The following is a 24795-nucleotide window of genomic DNA, read 5'->3' as shown; positions in this document are numbered from 1 at the left end:
ATTTCATATCCTCAAAATGGAATCTGGCTCAAGGGAGAAATTTCTGTGTCTTCCTAATAGAGGCAGGAAATTCACTTTAGATGAGAACTTGTGCCATGCTCTGAATACTTACTGGCCTTGGTGGCACTGTCCCTTGCCCAACCTAAGGCAATTCATCTAGTGTGGAAGTATGTAGCTGCTCAAGTCTATGGCAATTTCCTCCTAGCTTCTGTTGATTCCTAGCTGTCCCTTGACTACTGTCACTGGACAGCCTCCTTTAGTATTCTAAATGAGCTTCAAAGCTCAGTGAATCCAAACCAAGCATGGTAACTTTGGATCATTTGCCTTATTCACATTCTTTCTCTCTTTTATTCTTGCTCTGTTTTGCCCTTAGTCCCTTCTCCTTCACGCCCATCTTCTTTCTCTCCTTCTCCCTCATGGAAGTGGAATGACATTATTTCTTTCTTCTTTGCCATAGCTTCCTTTTGTGTCATGCCCTTCCTTCCCTAAATTGTATTTGGCTTAATTATTCTCTCTGGCCATAATTATGGAAGACTTCAGAGGAATATACATTTATGAATTTATGGAGAGAAATAAGAAAATTCACTAGTATATTATTTCTCAAATATGATCTATTTAACGCACAACTCTGTGGTTCTTTGGATATGAGAGGAAGTATAATTTCTTTTTTAAAAGGCCATGGGAGGGGCACCTGAGTGGCTCAGTGGGTTAAGCCTCTCCCTTCGGCTCAGGTCATGATCCCAGGGTCCTGGGATCGAGCCCTGCATCGGGCTCTCTGCTCAGCGGGGAGCCTGCTTCCCCCCTCTCTCTCTGCCTGCACTCTCTGCCTACTTGTGATCTCTCTCTCTGTCAAGTAAATAAATAAAATCTTAAAAAAAAAATAAAAATATAAAAGGCCAAGGGAAAAATGGAATCTTTAGAGAAATTGACAGCAATTAAATCTAAAATTTCCAAAGAAACATTAATGCTGTAGGAGAATGTGTTTAAAATGAAATGAAATATGAAGTCAATGTCAACTGTTACAAGATAAGCCAAGAGTAGGAGGATAGGACCGGATAGCAAGTAGAAAGCAATATAGGGGTAAAGATGCTTTGCTTTTTGGGTGTTGTATGTAGAATTATTTACTTAATCCTCACTGTTTTTGAAGAAAAAAGGACAAAAACTCTTTACACAGTAAATGAGGACCTTGCGTAATTGACGTTATATTCCTCCAATTTTATATTGTTACAAGGTCTTCTAATTATTGTTCAAGTTTCTCCTCCATCAGTTCCTCAAAGAGCATGTACTGATTAGGTCTTACTGTAGCACATTCTTATATATTCTCATAGAACCATGTTCTTCTTCAGGATATGCGCCTCAGTTTGCAACTACGCATTCATTCATTTGGTTATTTGATATCCATCTTTTTTTTTTTAATCAAATAGTGGCTTTCTGAAAGAATAATATAATTTTGGTTTTACCTACCATTTTATGCTCTGTGCTTAGCCTCTAAAATGAAAAGAACAGGGGCGCCTGGGTGGCTCAGTGGGTTCAAGCCTCTGCCTTCCACTCAGGTCACGATCCCAGCGTCCTGGGATTCAGTCCTCTGCTCAGCGGGGAGCCTGCTTCCCCCTCTCTCACTGCCTCCCTCTCTGCTTACTTGTGATTTTTCTCTATCAAATAAATAAATAAAATCTTTATAAAATGATAAGAACACAAATATCTGTTTAAGTGATGACTGAATGCAATCACAAAATTCTGAGTCCTGAATAAAATTATAGTGTATTATTTTCACCATTAGTTCAAGCATAGACTGTGGAAGGAATATAATTCCATGATATGATTCTCATAACAATGGCTCTCTACAGCTTGGTCAGCATTGTGTTTTTTATTTTTTTTTAATGTTAAAACTTTTTGATTAAGTTGTTTTAGTGACTCTACAAAGGCTAGCTCTCAGTTGACCAGTGCCTTTATGAAAGTAATCAGTATTTCCTGAGCTATTGCCCTTGACAAAGCTTGCTCCCTGGGCCTGATCAAATATATTTAACCTTGCTCTAGCCAAAGACTGTGACTTCAATGCCTGAATAACAACTAGTGTAAAACAGTTCTTGACTATGTTTAATATTAATAAATAATTAAAATACCAATATGCATTACACTACTATAAGAACACTGTAAATAAATATAAAGACAGTAAGAACACTGAAAGTGTCTCTATATTTTATAATCCATCATGAACACAGATAGTTATCTAACTAACATATGAATCAATTTGTATAACTTTTATAATTAAAAATGTTTGACAATTCACTACTTTACCCAAAGCTTAAATTATCCAAAGGTTAAAATTATCATTATCATGGTGCATTGGTTAATTCCATATGTCAATTTGACTCGGCATGGGCACCCAGATATTTTTTCAAGAATTATTCTGGGTGTGTCATTGAAAGTGTTTCTAGGAGAGATTAAAATGTGAATTGGTAGACTTAGCTAAAGCTGAGCACCCTTCCTAACATGACTGGATCTCATCCAGTCACTGGAAGTCCTGAATAAAATAAAATAAAAAGCAGAGTAAGAGGGAACCCCTCCTGCCTGACTGCTTTCAAGCTATGACATACCCTTTTCCTGTCTTTCTTTTGTCTCATATAGAAACATCCAGCTCTTCTGAGTTCTCACGTCAGACACCTAGCATTTGGACTAGAACTATATCATCTACTCTCCCAGGTCTCTAACTTACAACTTCAGGTTTTAGTCTCTATAATCACCTGAGACAATCCTTTATAATAAATACATGATCAAGAACAAGACAGAGATTACCAGTATCATGGGTCTCATTCAATATGGTACTGGAATCCCTAGCAAGTGCAATCAGACAAGAAAAAAAAATAGACATCTAAATAGAAAGAGAAGAAGTAAAACTGTCAGTGACATGATCTTACATATAGAATATCCTGAAGATTCTACCAAGAAAGTGTTAAAAATAATAAATTTAATAAAGTTATAAGATAGAAACACAATACAGAAAATTAGTTGCATTTCTATATACTACCAATGAACTATTTGAAAAATAAAGCTATCTTATTTACAATAGCATCAAAAACAATAAAATGCTGATGAATAATTTAACCAAGAACATGAAATATCTGTACACTGAAAACTGTAAGATACTGATAAGAGAAATTGAAGATGGCATAAATAAATGGAAAGATATCTTGTATTCAGGGCTGAAATAATATTGTTAAAATGTTCATAATACCAAAGCCATCTATAGAATCAATGCGATCTCTATCAAAATTACAATGACACTTTTTATAGAAATAGAAAAAAAAAACCTAAAATTCATGTGAAACCACAAAAGACTTCAAATATCTAAAGCAATCCTGAGAAAGAAGACCAAAGCTGGATATATCACATATCCTGATTACGAACTATATCACAAAGCTATAGTAATCAAAGCAGTATGGTACTGTCATAAAAACAGACAAGTAGAACAATGGAACAAAATTGAGAGGATCTAAATAAATTCAGGCATATATATGGTGGACTAATATATAATAGGGAGCCAAGAGTACTTAGTAGAGAAAATATGATAGTCTCTTCAATAAAAGCTGTTGGGAAAACCAAATGGCTACATGTGAAAGAATGAATGAAACTGGATCCCTTTTATATCAGTCACAAAAATTAACTCAAAATGGGTTAAAAACTTATGTAAGACCTGAAATTATAAAATTAAAAAATCCAGAAAAACAGAAAAAAAACACTCCTTTACATTTTTTTCCTAATGAATTTATGAATGTGACCCGTTAAAGTACAACCAATAAAAGCAGAAATAAACAAGTGAGACTACATCAAACTAAAAAGCTTCTGTATAGTAAAAGAAATGACAAAAAAAAAAAGAAAAAGGACTGAAGAATGGGAGAAAATATTTGTAAGCCACATACCTGATAAGGGGTTAATATCTAAAATATATAAGGAACTCACACAACTCACTAACAAAAACAATCCAATTGAAAAATAGAAAAAAAGACCTAAATTGACATTTTTCCTAAGAAGATATGTTCTCATTTGAGTTACGTGTTCACTTTCTGACAGTGTCTGCACAGAAGATTTCAACTTGATGAAGTCTAAATGGTTAACCTTTAGTTGGTTGTGTTTTAACTGATACATGTAGGAAACTACTGTCTTATCCAAGGTCATGAAGATTTATACCTGTGCTTTTTTCTAAAATTTTTGAGCTTTATATCTTATTATCTTTCATCAGTTTGAATTAATTTTTGGATATAATATGATGTAGAGGTCTCAATCCATTCGTTTGTAGGAGGCTATCCAATTGTCCCAACACTATTTTTTTTTAAGACTATATTTTCGTCAATGAATTGTATTGGCATCCTTGTAGAAAATAAACTGATCATAAATGGAAGGGTTTATTTCTAGATTTCTAATTCTGTCACATTAATTTATGTTTGTATCACATTGTCACCATCTTTGTCACTATAGCTTTGTAATAAGTTTTGAAATCAGAGAGTGTGAGTTTTCCAACATGTTTTTTTTTTCTTCTTCTTCTCTAAATTAATTTGACTATTCTGGATTTATTTTTTTCCACATGAATTTTTAGATAAACATCAATTTCTGAGGATTTTGGCAGGGATTGTACTGAATTTGTATATCAATTTGAGAAGTATTAGAACTTTGCTCTTAAATCTTCACTCAGTGAACACAGTCATCTTTCCATTTGTTTGAATCTTTTCTTTTAATCTTTTACCAATGTATTTTAGCCTTTGTGTTTTGCAGTCTTTTGTTAATATGAATTCATAAGTATTTAATTCTTTTTGGTGCTATTATAAATTAAATTATAAATTATAAAAAATTATAAATTATAAATTAAATTATAAATTTCTTTATATCTTTTCTGTTCAATTCAAGTGTATAAAAATAAAATTATTTTTATATCAGTCTTGTCCCTGCATAGTTGCTGAATTCACTTATTATAATAATTTTTAGGGAGTTCTTAAGAATTTTCTATTAACAAGATAATGCCAAATTTAAAGATAGGTAGATTCTAATTTTTTTCTTTTTAATTTCTAATGGGTACACCTTTCATTCCATTTGCCTAAGGGTCTTGGTTAAAACCTCTGGTAAAATGTAAATAGAAATATCAAATTTAGATATCCTAGTGTTATTCCTGATCTTAGAAAACGTCCAGTGTTTCATCATTATGAATGATGTTACCTGTGGATTTTTTTATGATACTTTTATCAGGTTTAAGAATTTTGTTTCTATTCCTACTTTGTTTAATGTTTTTGTCATGAAAGGGTGCACTTTTTTTCAATGTTTTTTTATGTGCCTATTGAGATTATCATGTGGTTTTGTCTTTTATTCTATTAATACGGTGTGCTACATTAAGTGATTTTCCAATTTTGAATCAATCTTACAAATCTCTAACAAACCTCAGTTGGTCATGATGTATAATCCATTTTTATGCTGTTAAATCAAGTTTGCTAGTACTTTATGGATTACTTTGTATCTATATTTTTAAGGAATATTGATCCATAGTTTTCTTGTAATTTGTGGTATCTTAGTCTAGCTTTGGTATCAGGGTAACATTAGTTTATATGATGAGTTGGAAAGTGTCCCATTTTAAATTTTTAAAGAAGTGTTTTGTGAAGCACTATTAATTCTTCTTCAAATGTTTGGTTAAATTTTCGAGTGAGATCAAACTTGCCTAAGCTTTTATTTGTGGGAATTGTTTACTATTTCAATCTCTTCACTTGTTATGAGGCTTTACAATTTTCTTTTTACTAATTCTGTTTCAGGTGTTTGTGTCTCCTCAGAAATTTCTTAATTTCATATAGGTTGTTTAAATTATTAGTCTGCAGTTGCTTGTTGCATTGCCTTTTCAGTCAGTTTAGATAAAGGTTTGAAACTGTTAACTGATCTTTTCATAAAACAAGCTTCTGGCTTCAGTGGATTTCTTTATTTTTCTATTTTTTTCATTTGTTTCTACTTTAATTTTGAACATTCTGCACTGTTCTCATTAATTATATTGAGGTGCATATTTTCAGAGGTCCTTATTCTGCCATTCAAAATGGCACCATCTCATAGAGTCATACCTTTTTTTTTTAAGTTTTTATTTAAAGTCCAGTTAATTAACATCCAGGGTAATATTAGTTTCAAGTATATAATTTAGTGATTACCACTTCCATACAACACCTGGTGCTCATCACCAGTGCCCTCCTTAATCTTCATCACCCATTTAACCCATCCTTCCACCACCTCCCTTCTGGTAACCATAATTTTGTTCTCTGTAGTTGAGTCTGTTTCTTGGTTTTACCACTCTCTCTTTTTCCTCTTTGCTCATTTGTTTTTTTCTTAAATTTCAGATATGAGTGAAATCATATATTTGTCTTTCTCTGATTGGATTCATTTCACTTACCATAATACTCCTGAGCTCCCTCCATGTTGTTGCAAATGGCAAGATAACATTTGTTTTTATGGCTGAGTAATGTAATGTGTGTATAAACACACACACACAGACACACACACACACACACACTATATGTATATGTATATATGAACCACATCTTTATCCATTCATAAGTCAGTGGGCACTTGGGCTGTTTCAGTAATTTGGCTAAATAATGTTCCTCATAAACATTGGGGTGCATATATCCCTTTGAATTAATAATTTTACATTCTTTGAAAAATACCTTAGTAGTGCAATTGCTGGATCAGAGGGTAGTTCCATTTTTAACTTTTTGAGGGAGTTCCATACTGTTTTTCAGAGGGGTTACACCAGTTTGCACTCCCACCAATAGTAAAAAAATTTCCCTTTTCTCTACATCTTTCCCACCACCTTCTGTTTCTTGTGCTGTTGATTTTAGCCTTTCTCACAGGTGTGAAGTGATAGCTCACTGTACTTTTGATTTTCATTTCCCTGATGATGAGTGATGTTGAGCATCTTTGCATGTGTCTGTTTGCATGTGTATGTCTTCTTTGGGAAATTGTATGTTCATATCTTCTGCCCATTTTTAATTGAATTATTTTGTCATGTTGAGTTGATTCAGTTCTTTATATATTTTGGATATTAGCCATTTATTGGCTATATCATTTGCAAATATCTTCTGTAGGTTTTCTTTTAGTTTTGTTGATTGTTTCCTTTGTTGTCTAAGTTTTTTATCTCGATGAAATTCCAATAGTTTATTTTTGCTTTTGTTTCCCTTGCTTCAGGAGTCATAGCTAGAAAGAAGTTGCTACAGTCTATGTCAAAAAAATTATTGCCTATGTTCTCTTCCAGGATTTTTATGATTTCCTTCTCACATTAGGTCTTGCATTCATTTTGAGTTTATTTTTGTGAATGGCATAAGAAAGTGTCATTCTTTTTCAGTCTTCTTCATGTTTCTTTCCAGTTTTCCCAACACCATTTGTTAAAGAGACTTTTTCCCATTGGATATTCTTACCTGCTTTGTTGAAGCTTGACCATATTGTTGTGAGGTCATTTCTGGGTTTTCTATTCTGTTGTGTTGATTTATGTGTCTACTTTTGTGCCAGTATCATACTTTTTGATGACTGTAGCTTTGTAATATAACTCGAAGTCTGAATTGTGATGCCTCCAGCCTTGCTTTTCTTTTTCAAATTGCTTTAGCTATTCATGGTCTTCTGGGGTGCCACATAAACTTTAGGGTTGTTTGCTCCAGTTCTGTAAAAATGCTATTGGTATTTTGATAGTGATTGCATTAAATGCATAGATTGCTTTGGGTAATATAGACATTTTAACAATATTTTTTCTTTCAATCCATGAGCACAGAATGTCTTTCCATTTCTTTATGTCATCTTTAATTTCTTTCATCAGTGTTTTATAGTTTTCATAAAGTATAGTCTTTCACCTCTCTGGCTAGGTTTATTTCTAGGTATCTTATTGTTCTTGGTGTAATTATAAATGGGATTGATTCCTAAATTTCTCCTGCTGCTGCTTCATTATTAGTATATATAAATACAGCAGATTTCTGTATGTTAATTTTGCATCCTGTGACTTAACTGAATTCATTTATCAGTTCTAGCAGTTTTGGGGTGGAGTCTTTCAGGTTTCCTGTATATAGTATGATGCCATCTGCAAATAGTTAAAGTTTTATTTTTTCCTTATTAATCTGGATGCCTTTTATTTCTTTTTGTTATTTGATTGCTGAGGCTAGGTTTTCTATTACTATGTTAAATACTATGTTAAATAAAGTGATGAGAGTGGATATCCCTGTCTTGTGCCTGACAATAGAGGAAAAGCTCTCCATTTTCCTCCATTAATTATGGTACCAACTATGTGTTTTCCATGTATGTCTTTATTATGTGAAGGAATGTTCCCTCTAAAACTACTTTCTTGAGGGTTTTTTTTTTTTTTTTTTGACAGAGATCACAAGTAGGCAGAGAGGCAGCAGAGAGAGAGGAGGAAGCAGGCTCCCTGCTGAGCAGAGAGCCCAATGTGGGACTCGATCCGAGTACCCTGGGATCACGACCTGAGCCAAAGGCAGAGGCTTTAACCCACTGAGCCACCCAGGCGCCCCTCTTGAGGGTTTTTATCATGAATGTATGTTGTTCTTTGTCAAATGCTTTTTGTGCATTTATTGAAATGATCATATGGCTCTTATCCTTTTATTAATGTAGCATATAATGACACATTTGTGCATACTGAAATATCCTTACAATCCAGGAATAAATCCCACTTGATTGTGGTGAATGATTTTTCTTTTATAATGTATTGTTGGATTCAGTTTGCTAGTATTGTACTGAGAATTTCTGCATCCATGTTCGTCAGGGATATTTTGCCTACGGTTCTCTTTTTTAGTGGTGTCTTTATCTGGTTTTGGTTTCAGGGTAATGCTGGCCTCATAGAATGAATCTGGAAGTTTTCCTTCCTCTTCTATTTTTTGGAATGGTTTGAGAATATGTATTAAATCCTCTTTAGATGTTTGGTAGAATTTGCCTGCGAAGCCATCTGGTCCTGGGCTTTTGTTAGTCGGGAGGTTTTGTTTTTTATTGTTTTGTTTTGTTTTGTCTTTTTTTTTTTTTTTTTTATTACTGATTCAATTTCTTTGTATGTTACCAGTCTGTTCAAGTTTTCTATTTCTTGCTGTTTCAGTTTTGGTAGTTTGTAGGTTTCTAGGAATTTATCTATCTCTTCTAGGTTATCTACTTTGTTGACAGATAATTTTTTGTATTATTCTCTTATAGTTTTTTGTATTTCTGTGATGTTGGATATTATTTCTTCTCTCTAATTTGTGATTTTATATATTTGGGTCCTTTCTGTTTTTGATATGTCTGGCTAGAGGCTTATCGATTTTACTATTTTTTTTTTTCCCCAAAGAACCAACTCCTGGTTTCATCGATCTTTCTATTGTTTTTGTTTTGTTTTGTTTTAGTTTCTATATCATTTATTTCTGTTCATAGAAGCATACTTCTTCGATAAAGTCATATTCACTCATCCTAGTACTCAGCTATCAACTGTATAGGTATAAGAATAATGCATCTCTGGACATCTGCTCTTATCAGAGTTTCAGTTTATTATAATAGGAAAATAGGTATCACCTTTTTTTCTAATTTTTCTATATGTACCTCCTCCTCAAAAGATACACTTATTAAAAATATTACCCTCCAGTTCAAAGAGAATTAATTTTTAGTCAACAGCAATGTATTACCTGCTTCCAACTCTAAACTAACTAGAAAAATGTTCCATATTGTCTACTCTAATGTAGGGGAAAAAAACAGTATCTTTGGAGTCAGAAGAACTACTTGCTGTAACACTTATTAACATTTCCACTTACTGCAAAATTGTTGAATATATATTTGAATTACTAAATGGATTATTAAATGAGTGAATGGCTATATAAAAATGGTTAGTGAAGAATGTATAATTTTAAGGATTTTAACATGAAGTATCTCACATGTGTAGCATATTTATGTGATATAAATATAAGCAACTAAGATTTGCTGTACTTTAAGTAAGAGAGATTTCAAGTGCATTATCTCATATATTCTGAGTAATATACTGTAAGGTCATTGTTATTATTAAACTATCTAGAGAAGGCTTTTATAACATACAAATCAAAGCTTAGGGTCCGGGTTCTGAATACAGTCCCAGATTTCTTTGCAATACTCTGATTTAGCTTGCTTATTGACTACTTGATAAATTATTTGCTTGGTGAAAACATTTTCAACTCGTACTTGAATTTGGATAGTATAACATAGTTCAATTTAACTTACTTTGAGATTTTGATAAGGTTTGTGAAGGATAAATGTGACTGAAACACTTAGAATGAGGATATATTCCTTTTTAGGTTTCAGGAGAATAAATGTGAATCAGTTCATGGACAGTGTTTCTTTGCTCTGTTCACAACATTTAGATTCAAAAAATAATTCATTTGTATTGTCTTTTTGCTCCAATATACATCAATAAATTTCTTCATTGTGTAGCTTTCTGCATGCAGGATTATAATGAAGTACACATTATTGAAGACCAACATAGGGAATCAATTAACTTAGATTCAAACCCAGCACTAGGAATTGGCAGTCCTAGTGGAAAGAACCACTGTGCGTAAATGCATCTCTAATGCCACTTTCTGGTTCAAAATTATAGTGTTTTCCTCTGCAGTGGATCTTCTTGATACAAGGGCTAGTGTGTTCTGCATATGATTTGGGTTGTTCTCAAAAACGTGTTTTCTGTCTTAATGAGTTCTCAAGAGACAGTAAAAAAAAAAAGTAAGGTTTCTCATTTACAGGGCTCACAGTGATTTAAAGCATTCATTATAAGGCTACCTCATATGAATTCATCTTTCATATAAACCTGCTTTGGTCTGAAATTGCACATAGTATTCAAAACCTATGCTAAGAGTGTTATAAAGAAAAATAAATAAATTGAGAATGTGCACATCAGTTGAAGTACAATATAGAATTCCTAGTTTAATAGTGGTCATTTACAATGTACTAATATTAGGAGATAACTTTTCGAAAGATTGTGACATTGAGTTTCTTATTTGCATAAAATTGAATACAACATGAATTGGTTAGTTCAAGTAAAATGTTTCATTTGTTGATACAAAATTGCTGGTATAAATGACCAAATCTCACAAAACATAGCTCAAATAATAAATTTAAATATATATAGAATGATGTCAAAATGAGAATGAAATGTATTACATAATTTTACCTAGAAACTGATTATAAGACAAATAGGATAAGCATATGAAATAGTAAATCATATACTTAAGGGAAAAATTATCTATAGTTGTTTTTTAGGGCTATGAAGGTTATACACACACAAAATTTTACTTTTGTTAATATAACTTTTCTGATTTTTTTTTTTTTTGGTCCTTTCAGATCAATCCCTGATGTCTTCTTTTAGATGTACATAAGAGACTTTTAGTTTAAACTTGGCATATGCAGAAAAGAGGATTTATTTAAAAAGTTTTATCCAAGGAATTTTTTATGTGGTCCTATTAAATAACATCTAAGGTCCTCCTTTTCAAAAAAGGAAACTATATGCATGTGTGTAATTCTGATTTATTTGATTCAAATAGATTAGAAATAATGATACACTATGTTATTTTTGTTACTTTTGCCACTGTGATGGATTAAATAATAATGAGTTCGATACATTTGTGAACATCTTAATGTTTTTAGCCCCTGAAATTTTTTTAAATCTTAACATAGTTTTAATCCTAAAATTTTTCCGCTTACTAGTACCTTGCTATTTTTTTTGAGTATAGTTTACACACAAGAGGATACATTAGTATCAGTTGTACAATAGAGTGATTCAACAAGTTTATGTTATGCCCACTACAAGTGTAGCTACTGTCATTATAAAAACCCTATGATAGTACCAGAAACAGTATTTCCTATCCTGTACCTTTTATTCCCAGCATTTATTTATTGTATAACTAGAAGCTGTGTCTCCAACTTTTCTTCATCTTTGCACAACCCAACCCACCTTCCCTCCAACAACCATTAATTTGTCCTCAGTATTTATAGATTTGATTTTGTTTTTTGTTTATTGTTTGTTGTTGTTATGCTTTTTTTTTCCCATTTTTGTTCCTGTGTATAAGTGAAATCATATGGTTTTTGCTTTCTCAGTCTGGAACACTTTCCTTGGGTAAATATCCAGTGATAAAGTTACTGAATTGTATGGTATTTCTATTTTTAATTTTTTGAGGAACATCTATACTACTTTCCACAGTGGCTGCACCAATTAATATTCCTATCAATAATGCGTGGGGATTCCTTTTCTTCATATCCTTACCAACACTTATTTTTTGTCTTTCTGATACTAGCCATTCTGACAGGTATAAAGTGATATCTCTTTGTGGTTTTGACTTGCAGTTCCCTGAAGATTAGTGGCATTAAACATCTTTCCATGTGTCTGTTGAATGTCAGTATGTCTTCTTGGAAAAATATCTCTTTAATTCCTTTGTCCATTTTTAGTAAGACTATGTTTTGGGGTATTATGGTATATAAGTTCTTTATGTATTTTTGGTATTAACCCTTTATCAGATATAAGGTTTGCAAATATCTTCTCACATTAAGTAGGTTATCTTTTAAATTTCTTAACGGTTTTTCTCACTGTGCAAAAGCTTTTTACTTTGCTATAGTCTCAATAGTTTATTTTTGCTTTTTTTCCTTGCCTTAGGAGACATCTAGAAAAATTTTGCTAAGTGTAATGTCAAAGAAATTACCTGTGTTTTCTTCTAGGATTCTTATGGTTTCAGGTCTTCATTTGGGAGTTTAACCCATTTTGAGTTTATTTTTGTATATGGAGTAAGAAAATGGTTCTGTGTCATTCTTTAGCAGGTAGCTGTCCAATTTTGCTAATATCATTTGTTGAAGAGAGTATCTTTTTCCCATCATATATTCTTGCTGCTTTTGTCATAGAATGAGCATACAAATGTGGGCTTATTTCTGGATTCTCTAGTCTCTTTCATTGATCTATATTTTTCTGTTTTTCTGGTAGTACCATACTGTTTTAATTACTACAGATTTGTAGTGTATTGGGATTGGGACACTTATAGCTTTGTTTTTCTTTTTCAGGATTGCTTTGGATATTTAGAGTCTTTTTTAGTGCCATATAAATGTTAGGATTATTTTTTATAGTTCTGTGAAAATTTCTATTAGTATTCTGATAGGGATTACACTGAATCTATAGATTGCTTTGGGTAATAGGTACATTTTAACAATACTAATTTTCCTAATCTATGATCATGGAATATTCCTCAATTTGTTTGTGTCATCTTCATTTTCTTTGTCTATGTTTCATAGTTTTCAGAGTGCAAATCTTTCACCTCTCTGATTAAGTTTATTCCTGGGTATTTATTTTTTTTGGTACAATTGTAAATAGGAGTTTCTTAATTTTTCATTCTGTTGCCTCATTTTTGTATGTAGAAATATTATCAATTTCTGGGTGTTCATTTTGTATTCTGCAACTTTAGTGAATTTATCTCTTTCTTAGTGGAGTCTTTGAAGTTTTCTATGTGGAGTATCATGGCATTTGCAAATAGTGACAGTTTAACTTCTTCCTTACCAATATGGATGCTTCATTTATTTTTCTTGCCTGATCGCTGTGGCTAGAACTTCCAGTATTATGTTGAATAAAAGTGGCAAGAGTGAACATCTTTGTCTTATTTCTGATATTAAAGGAACCTGATATTTTTTTTTTAAAGATTTTTTATTTATTTATTTGAGAGAGAGACAGTGAGAGAGAGCATGAGCGAGGAGAAGGTCAGAGGGAGAAGCAGACTCCCCGTGGAGCTGGGAGCCCGATGTGGGACTCGATCTCGGGACTCCGGGATCATGACCTGAGCCGAAAGCAGTTGTCCAACCAACTGAGCCACCCAGGCGTCCCTGGAACCTGATATTTTTTAAATGTATTTTTATTTATTCACTTACTCATTCTGTTTATTCATATATTATTATTATTTAGTGATTATATATTATTATGAACACACAATAATTATTACTGTCAGACTTCTTAATTTCTCCCAACTGAATGAATACAGAAAGTCACATCATGGTCTTAATTTGTACTTCCCTGAGTTAATGAAGGTAAGCAGCTCTTCTCTATGTTTATTGGATATCAATAGTTTTTTCCTTTCCTCATTTTTTGTATCTCCTGCTATTTATCCTCCTTTCCAGCTCAGAGAAAAACAAAGTATCTATTCTCTATTCTAGAGATCCTGACAGTCTGTATTAGGATTCTATTGCAGTGTAACAAATTGCTCCAAATTCAGCAGCATAAAAAACTAAACATTTACTATTTCATACAGTTTCTGAGAGTTAGGAATTGAGGTGGTTTTGAATTCAACTGTGCATCTCAGCTGTGGTCATCATAAGAATTAAATAGGCATTAAAAAAAAAAAGCCACTTCGTGATAACTTTTGTTTTTGAAAGGTCCCATTTTCTTTATAAATATTGGCTTAATTTTCCTGCCAGATGGGCTTTTCCACAGGGCTACTCACAACATGAAAACTGGCTATGTCTGACCAATGACAAGGATGGAGACGGAGAGAAAGAGAAAATACTCAAAATACAAGCAACTGTTTCTTGGAACAGAAACAGTGAGAAACATCACTTCTGCCATATCCCATTCATTCATAGTTAGTCAGTAAATCCAGTCAATGCTTAAGGGAGGAGAATTTAGCTTTCTTGACCCTTTACATGCACATTTTTACCTCTCTACTTTGCTTGTATCAACTTTTGCTCTACTTTGTAGAGAAAGTTGAAATGGACATGGGAGCAATTGGGAGTCATGGTCACTAAATTCACTGAGTTTGCTTCTTTAATATGATCCATTTTGCAATTTTAATGGCACATCAAAACATACTACAGACCACTTGATAAGAGTTTGTTGAAGGCAGGATTGTTCAAAGGAATGAAATTAGTGTCAAAAACATTTGAAATGTATTATCTACTATCTAGAAATAAAACATGTAGCTCTTTTAGTTGCAAAACCCAAAAATATAGTTTTCTGGGATAAACCAGGATGCTGTCCAAAAATCTTAGAGAGATCCATGATCAGATCTCTCAACACATTCTCATAGGCATGAATGCCTTATAATTGAATGTGAGAAAAAAATGAATATATTATCACTAAAAAAAATTATGACTTCCAGTAAAACTGATAGTAATATTTAGATTTACCTTGTAAGAAAGTTTTGTGATTATAAAATATAAATTGTTTTTTACCATGAAATCTACCAGATTCTCAAAAAAATGTTAAAATGCCACTTTATTTCCTAAAAAGAACTTTAGCTCATGAGACTTAGCCTAAGTTCCTTGATTTCTTTATCCAAAAGAAAATGTCAAGCTAAATTATTACTCCAAAATACATGCCCCAAAGTAGGTCCCTAATCAGATGTCTAGTTCATAATTCTCTCTTGTGTACTTAATCTCACAGTAAAACAATTAAAAATTAGAAATGCTAGCATTACTAGAAAGCATTTTTTCTAAGTAAAGATTTATCAATGCTTCAACTCATTGTTCAGTATTTTAAATGAAGTAATCAATGTGGGGCTGAACATTATTTTGAGATTTTTGAAAGATCCTAAGTAATTATCAAATAATATTTTGGATTTAATTTTACTTATCTCTTAGAGAAGGCTCAATATATTATCCATTACCTTTGAGATAAGAAGCATATTTATGGGCTATGCATCATTTTAACAAGTAAAAAATTAGAATGTACTTATATTTTGGGTGTTACTCCCAATATATAATTAAAGTGGTAATGGGATTTATTAAAGATTAACAGATTTCAATGGGATTTATTTCTGCATGTGATGCTAAATAAAGTTAATCTCAGGAGATATTCAAGTACATTGTATGATATGTTGGATTGAACTAGAATGCCACAGATATGAATAATGTTAAAATTCCAAGGGAAAAAACATGTCCCTGTGTTCCAATGCTGTGAAGACTTGTTTAGGGAAGGCAATTTAACTCTCTCCCAAGAAGCCTTAAAAAAATGGAGTTACCCTGGTAAATTTCCCAATGTTTGACATTTTGGCTTTAGTCTTACTGCCTTATAACCCTTAATTTGCACACATATTTAGAGTGAACATAACTCAAACACCCATCAACTGGTGAACAGATAAAATTAGTATATCCATATAATACAATATTATTTGGCAATAAAAAGAAATGAAACACTAATACATACCACAATATGGCTGAATCTCTTAAAAAGTATGTCGTGTGAAAGAAAGCAGGCACAAAAGGCCACGTATTGATTGGTTAAATTCCACTTAAGCCATATATTTTTGTTGTTTCATTTTTGTCTTCTTGATTAAATAACAATACCAACTAAGAGTTTGGTTATCATGTCAAAAATTAACACATAGTGTGAATTCAGATACAGAAGTTCAGCAAATAATAAAAGCATTTGTGAGAATCATTTGTTTCCACAAAATGTATAATGAAGAGTAATATAATTTTTATTACCTGTAAATTGTGTGCTATACATTCTCTATATAGGTAGAGTTCATAATAAATGTATGTATAAATATATGTTTACACGTGGTTTTATTTGATATCCATTTGTAAAACATTAAACTGCTCATAACTGGTTGAAGAGATCAGTAGTTGCTTGGACCAAATTATAGGTGGAGTGTTTTTTGACTACACTATAATATCATGATTGATTGTATTTGGAGATAATAGGGCTGTTTTTTAATCTTATCATAAAACTCCAAAATTACTAAATTTCTGTGTACATAAAGTAAAAAAAATAAAATTTTGAAAGCATAGTCAAGGGTTACATTTTAAATAGGGATAGGTTCAGAGGGGTTCAATTTTTTCTGGCAAACCTGAATACATTCAAAACAGGCCACCATTGGTTATTTAAGAAACTCCAGACAACTTAGAAGCTCTATTTGACCATTGGCCTTGATCTGTACAGTTCCATAAAAACACAAAACTATTATTCTTTTTCTCATCATTTTGTTTACCATCTAAGCATTCTTTAATGATTAGCATCTAGTTTCCTGGGGTTTGATTGGTAGAAGAGATTTTCCTGGGCGGGGGGGGGGGGGAATCAGAAGAAAAAATGTATTCTAGCTTCAGGCATGGTGTACTTTCTTCTCCCCCTGATTTCAAATTATGAAGGGAGTTGAGGGAGATTGGAAGGGGAGGTCAACCATGAGAGACTGTGGACTCTGAAAAACAATCTGAGGGTTTTGAAGGGGTGGGGAGGTGGTGGGAGGTTGGGGGAACCAGGTGGTGGGTATTATAGAGGGCACGGATTGCATGGAGCACTGGGTGTGGTGTAAAAACAATGAATACTGTTATGCTGAAAAGAAATTTAAAAAAAAAATACATGATTCTTATTAATGTGCTACTTTGAAGTAATTTACTGAAAATAATGCTAAATAATATATAGTATTTTTTAAATAAGTTATTTATATTCGTGATTTCCAACAGGGAAGTAATGCCTTGTGTTTTTCAAATATTCAAAGAATATAAAATTGCATGTCTAGGCCTGGGTAATAGGTAATCTGATAAAAAATGCCTGGCCCTTAAATTTCTTTGTCAAAGTCTTCTACTCAAGAAATTAGTTCTCAAAGAGTGGGAAAACAAAATAAAAGAATAATCTAAAGAATGTAAGATAAAGAACTGAATTTGTAACCTTAAAAACAAAACATTCTAAACTACTCCTCCCTAACTCTGGATTTTAATCCCTTCAGTGTTTTATTTGCATAACAATACCACAATTTCTAAACGTAGTTGATTGGTACTAAGATGATTTAAAGGAAGTTTTTGTTTAATGTGGCTGATTGTGTTAAATTCTTTCTTTTGTTTATCCAGTAAGACATGTGGATTAAAAGAGTGGAAAATAGATCAGTTCTTATTTCCATATCCTTCATTTCTAATTCGAGTCAGAAAAATAATTTAAGCCTCACTTGACACTTCTCCTATTATTTAAACATGACTAAACACTCGAATGTGGGAATTACAATAAGTTAGGGACTTTACTGGACTTAATTCAAGGGTCTGACATTGTCAGACACATGGTTTGTATTAGTATAACACATCACAGTCTGGCCTTGGGATCCTTACTTATTGCCTCATCCCAGCAGACAGAAAATGGGGAGAGGGGAGAGAAGGAAATTTATAGTAGTAAATCTCAAGCGTGTGAAATTATCATCTAATTTCATAGAAACTTAAGAAAATGAATAACAAGGAAATGAGAACACAAGACAAAAAACATTACCTTTTATCCGTCCTCTTCTCTTCATATCACATCTTTGCTCCTATAACTCTAGGGAAACAATTATGGGAAAAATGTTACCATTACTCCCTTTGTGTCCAAAGGCAGTGGTCCACTCTAAGTCCAGTTACTCAAGGCAGCTTACCGCCCTATTGACATGAATTTCTTATTTGAAAGGCATTCTTTGCTGGATTACTGCCTATCTAGGAGATATAGGAAGAGATCCAGGAAATTGTTGTTCTTCAGTACTTTGCCAGCCCCTTTTTCCTCTATATTATATAATAATGGAGTTATGACGGTTGTTTCTGTACACTCTGTCCCTTCTTCAACATATTTTCCTAAGTGGTCTCATTCATCCCCTTTATTTCAATGTCTACCATATATTCATGACTTCTTCAACTGTATGTGTTTAGCCACTTTCTTCAAAATTTTAGAGCTGTAGAGATACATCTAAACTAAGGCATACTGAAAATTTCCAGATACTCAAAAGGCATGTGAATGTTAGTATTTCCAAAAGACAACCCATTGTCTTTCCCTTTCCCCTATCAAAAATAAACAGATAAATCTTCCTAATCCTATCCTTGTTTCTCAGTAAATACCTTCATGAGTTACTTCTCTTCTGAGTCACCAGAAGCAGCAAAGTGATCTGAAAATTTTCTTATATTGTTTTGTCTTTTTCTCTCACTTTTTTAAAAGATTTTATTTCTTTATTTTTTATTGTGTTATTTTAGCCACCATAAAGTACATCAGTAGTTTTTGATGCAGTGTTCCAAGATTCATTATTTATGTACAACACCCAGGACTCCATGCAATAAAATTCCCTCCTTAACACCAACCACCAGGCTCAACCATCCCCCCACCACCTCCCCTCTAAAACCCTCAGTTTGTTTCTCAGAGTCCACTGTGTCTTGTGATTCATCTCCCCCTCTAATTCCCCCCAATTTACTTTTCCTTTCCTTCTCCTAATGTTCTCCATGTTATTCTTTATGCTCCACAAGTTAAGTAAAACCATATGAAAATTGACTTTCTCTGCTTGACTTATTTCACTCAACATAATCTCCTCCAGTCCCATCCATGTTGATGCAAAAGTTGGGTATTCACCCTTTGCTATGGCTGAGTAATACTCCGTTGTATATATGGACCACATCTTCTTTATTCATTCATCTGTTGAAAGGCATCTTGTCTCTTTCCACAGTTTGGCTATGGTGGACATTCCTTTTCTCCCACTTTTAGTTGGTGATAAAATCTTATTCTTTTTCATTAACATATAGCCTATCAGTTTTTAATTAATTTATTTTTTTATTGTGTTATGTTAGTCACTGCAGAGAAAGTCAATTATCCTACCGGTTAATTATCACCTCTCATTTTGGGGGTTTCTTTTTATTTTCCCAAGATTTTATTTATTTTTTCAACAGAGAGAGAGACATCAAGAGAGGGAATACAAGCAAGGGGAGTGGAAGAGAGAGAAGCAGGCTTCCTGCTGAGCAGGGAGTCCAATGCTGGGCTAGATTCCGGGACTCTGGGATCATGACCTGAGAAGGCAGACGCTTAGGGCTGAGCCACCAAAGCACCCCAGGGGTTTCTTTCTTACTTGATTTTTACATAATTTGCTACTCCTTTTCTAATACATGTATCCATGTTGCTGAATGAGGATGCTTTGCAACCCCATTACAGTTAACATAACCACTTTGTACAAATACATAGTTCCCTCCCTCGTGACACCTTATTCTTTTTTACCATTATCTTAAAAACTATCTAAATCTCTGATAACTCTGAGACAAATGGCAATCCTGGAATTACCTAGTGCAACACTTGCAAATAAGAGCAACTCTGGCTCTTTTTAATATGCATATGTTCATGTTGATGTCTTATTTGAATCCTTTTACTCTTCCTTATTGACTACCACATTAAACTTACTCTCCATATCTGAATATCTTCTAAGGTGTGATTTCTGTAAATACCTTTTCCACTGCAAGTTTTCTCAGGCTCTTCCATCTCCAAAATTTTTCATTTCAAACTTACAGAAATCCATACAGCCCCATGTATGTTTGCTTCCTATGCTTCCAAATCCAAAATTCTCCTTACCTCACCTTTTCAGTGAATCTTTATTTGACCTCCATTTTTTCACTGTCCCTGATGGAATTAACCACACTCTTTTCCATACACTTATTAACAGCCTCTCTTTGGCTACTATAATAATGTGCTTAATGTTATCTGAATGTTTTTCTTTTTGTAGATTTTAAGACTCCTATGAACAGGGATTCTTGTCTTACTTGTTTCCAATCCCCAGGGCACTGCACATTGCCAAGCAGCAATTGCACATACAATTCTTAGATGAATGAATAAATAAACATAACTATACTAATAAATAATGTTAAAGAGAAAAGGTGGAAGCTCTTTCCAGTGTCTGCCACCATGCTAAGTGCTTTAAGTATACTAAATGATTATTAAACTGAAATTATATATAGTTATAGATGTCCTTATCTTTTTCTAGGAAAATAACTGGCTCAGATGATTAAGTTTCCATGTTCCTCAGTGCATACTTTCAAGATATGCACAATTCTGTATACAGCTCTGTGTTAAGAGTCAGAGCAGTTTGTATTTTACAAACTAAAGTTGTATTTTTCAAAATAAAATATTTTACCACGTCTTTGTAAATAAAAAGCGTACTTTCCAAAACCCCTCAGATCTTCTAAGTACACCAAGAGAACACTTGCCAATAGTGTAGTATTGTTTTGTATAGCACAGTCACAACAATGGAGTAATATAAGAACATTTTAATTAATTGGGTTAAAACTATATTACTTAGTTTGTATTAACTAAAATATTAGTAGTGTATAAAATTGACTTTTGGGGGGGGTAGAATGGGGGCAGAGGGAGAGAGAGACTTCTAAGCCGGCTCCATGCTGGGCTCAATCTCACAACCCTGAGATCATGACATGAGCCAAAATCAAGAGTTGGTTGCTTAACCAACTGAGCCAGCTCCTCAAAACTATAGACTATACTCTGTAAAATTCAAGACTGAGTTTTAATATCAAATTAAAAACCTTTCTTTTAATTCTCCTGGGAAAATCAACTGTTCAGTTTCCCATACCATTATTATATATACAGATTTCTGTTGTTACACTTTTCAAAGTCTTTCACAATTGTCTTTCTATTCATTTATTATTTCAACAGATGTTGAATAGGCATCTAATGCATTCACAGCACTACACTAAGTCCTGAGGTTATAATTTGTTTCTGTCTGTCTGGTTGGATTCCATGGGGGCAGGGTTCAAACAAACATTTCATGTATACATCATGTCTATGACTTAAAGGAAGAAGATGTGAAGAAATGCATATTGAATAAATGAATACCTTAAATATTAGTTTTCAGAAGATTTATTTTCAGTATGGACTAGAGTAGTTATTAAAGTGTAGTTTTCATGGATACTGCATGTAAACTTGAGCCACAACTATTTTATAAAGCACTTAAAATAGTAACTAGTAAAGTAGTAACCTAGAAATACTGGTAGGCTCATGTAGAAAACAAGAAAAAAAATCAGTCCAGTAGACAGGATGCTCTAATATAGTTGTTGGGTGATAGGAGTCTGATAATGGTGAGCGTTGGGCAGAATGAATGAATTAACATGATTTTTTAAAAAGAAGAAAACCAAGCCTTGGTGACAGATAATGTGTTGAAGGGAAAAAAAATGTCAAGGGTATCTTCAAAATTTCTAGTATATCCATATAACCACGGAAAAAGAAAAGTTGAAAAATGAAGTATCTTGAAGAAAAATGATGAGTTTATTTAAAGAATTTAAAGAATTTCATTTAAAATTGCTCCGTGAATATTCAAGAAGGATAATAAAGAGACAGGCCAAATTGGAAATGTGCGTTTACTGAACATCATGATAGTCGTTTTACTTAATGTTGTAAAAAGAGGTAGTAGGAGAAGTTCCACTGTCATACCTCTTCATCCTCAAAAATGTGTGCACATTATATTAAAAATTTATATCTCTATTTCCATATGGTTGGTATGACTAATGGTAGCAGATATGAAGAATCCTAGGAGAAAAGGAGTCTGCATTTTCCTCATGCCTACTGCAAAACCCACACATGAAAGGAAACATTATTACTTCTCTAATTCTACCAGACCACGGTCAGTATGAGACCCTGTGACTCTTCCCAAATTCATCAAAGTGCAAACCTAAGCTTAAATTTATCATTTCCAAGTTTAATTTAAAAGCTTTCCCTTTTTAACTCTGACACACTATACTGTGGCTTAAATATTTAAGCACAGACTCTAGGATTGAGAGGCAAAAAAAACACACACACATCAAAAGTGTCTAGTGTTTAATTCAATGAGGTAAGCTTTCTCAAATTCCGAAGCTTATGTGAAGCTGTTTGGTATTTCTTCAACAGTCTTTTATCTGTAAATCAGGATAAAAGATTTTAAAAAGAAAATACTTAGTAATTCTTGAAATCAGAAATAACTCCTCTCAGAAAGTTCTTTGGTTTCTGACTTGAAACAGATAAATGGCAATTGCTTATTTACTTATACATGAATGTAATATGTTCACATTCCAAAAGGTTTAGACAGTTTTTCTTATGCCTTATATAGATTTATGCCTTATAAAGATTTAGAGGACTTATTATTCAGGCCTACTAAGTTTTCTGCTAGAAAAATAAGGCAGTGTGTGTGTGTGTGTGTGTGTGTGTGTGTGTGTGTGACTTTGAAAACTAGAATATACTCTGTAGATAGTGATTCTTAATAGATGGATAGTCAAATACCCGCTAACCTGCACATGAACAACAGAGGTTGCTCTTAGGTTCTCACTAAAAGAAAGATCTTCTTTGGGAGAGGAAAATAATCTCAGTATGTAAAATTTTCTAAGGTCTGATTTTTTTTTCTTTTTCATGTTAGTTGCCAAAGCCAAGCCTTCCATGCCCTCACTAATTGATCCCAACAATTTGTCTCTGAAATAGAATTTAAAAACATGGGAGTATTGGAAGAATCTCACTGAAGTGATTCAAGAGGATTCTAAAACTCAGAGACTGTCAAAAACCTTCAGACAGTAATAAGTTTATAAGGTTACGTAGCTGGACTTATCATGGGAATCATTTTGTAATGTATGATGTATAAAAATATCAAATTACTCTGCTGTACAATAGGATATTATATGTCTATACATTTCAGTAAAAAAATTCAGATAATAATCTTAGTTAATAATAATAAAGTCATAATAAAGTTAATAATAATAAAGTCCTTGGGTAGTTCAGTGAGTTAAGCCTCTGCCTTCAGCTCAGGTCATGATCCCAGGGTCCTGGGATCAAGCCTGCATCAGGCTCTCTGCTCAGCGGGGAGTCTGCTCCCCCCCTCCACCCCGCCTACCTCTCTGCCTACTTGTTATTTCTCTCTCTGTTAAATGAATAAAATCTTTAAAAAATAATAATAATAAAGTCAGGCATAATAATAATAATAATAATAATAAAATCATCACCATGATGATATGATCATTATGACGATGCTTACATTGCCTGTTGTAATGCTGGATTAATTACATAAAACTACCATTGTGGCTTTTAGTAAGTTTGCTAACGTCTCTCATACTTACATAACTGGTCTTTAAAATATGATTATCCACACACTGTGGATGTAATATTTTTTGTGGATGTAATATTTAAATAAGATAATACATACAAATGATTTACTATGATGCCTAGTACATACTAACTACACAAGACATTCCTCATACTTTTTTAAACTTCAGTCCTCTTTCCTGTCCTGTTATCTTCTTCAAGACCTGAGATAATTAAGTCTTACAATAATACCTTTTTCTATAACATTCTATCCAGGCTATCTATATTCTAATTTTTTTCTTTATGAAGGTATATACCTGTGATCTTATCTTTTTTTTGGAATAAATACTCTTTTACTATTTCTAGCAAGTTAGATTTTTTTCACCTTTCCTTCAATAAATATTGCCTCTTCTTAGTGTCTTAGGCTGAACCTCCAATATAAAGTAATCCCTTCATAATCAAGGTAATTATTGCCTATTATCTGTCACCATATCTTCTGTAGTTTTAGTACTTATGACAGTTTACTTGTTTACATTTCAGGATCAGTTAAGCTCTTCCTAGAACATAAATAATCAATATTTCAGTAATCTAAAAAAATTGTTTCATACTTGCTTTTCCTACTATTTGGCAAGTTCTTGAGTGTGAGGAACATTTGTTCATTTTTTTCACCACTATATTCTGAGAGCCTAGGACAAAGCCTATACTTTATAAAGCTTGATGCATATTTGTTAAATGATTTAGTCATTTAAATGATATTCATCATTTAACAATGTGTGTTCATAAAATCATGTAGTTTCCCCAAGCATTAATGTAACTGTAATTGTCATTCCTTAAAAAAAAAAATGTAAAGTCTATATCAGTTATAACATTTGAGGGCTATGCAACAGTATGAGAGACTGTCATGTATAAATTAGATATAGTAATTAAGTATGCTTTTTATATTGTGTTACTTTTCACAGTGTTATTTTTCACTGGCCTATAACAAATGAATTTTTAGGACTAACTTTTAGAATATACAC

This window comes from Mustela erminea, chromosome 16 (genome assembly GCF_009829155.1).
Source record: "Mustela erminea isolate mMusErm1 chromosome 16, mMusErm1.Pri, whole genome shotgun sequence".
Classification (NCBI taxonomy): Eukaryota; Metazoa; Chordata; class Mammalia; order Carnivora; family Mustelidae; genus Mustela; species Mustela erminea.
The sequence above is the reverse complement of the archived record's forward strand: the minus strand, read 5'-3'. Positions refer to the sequence as shown.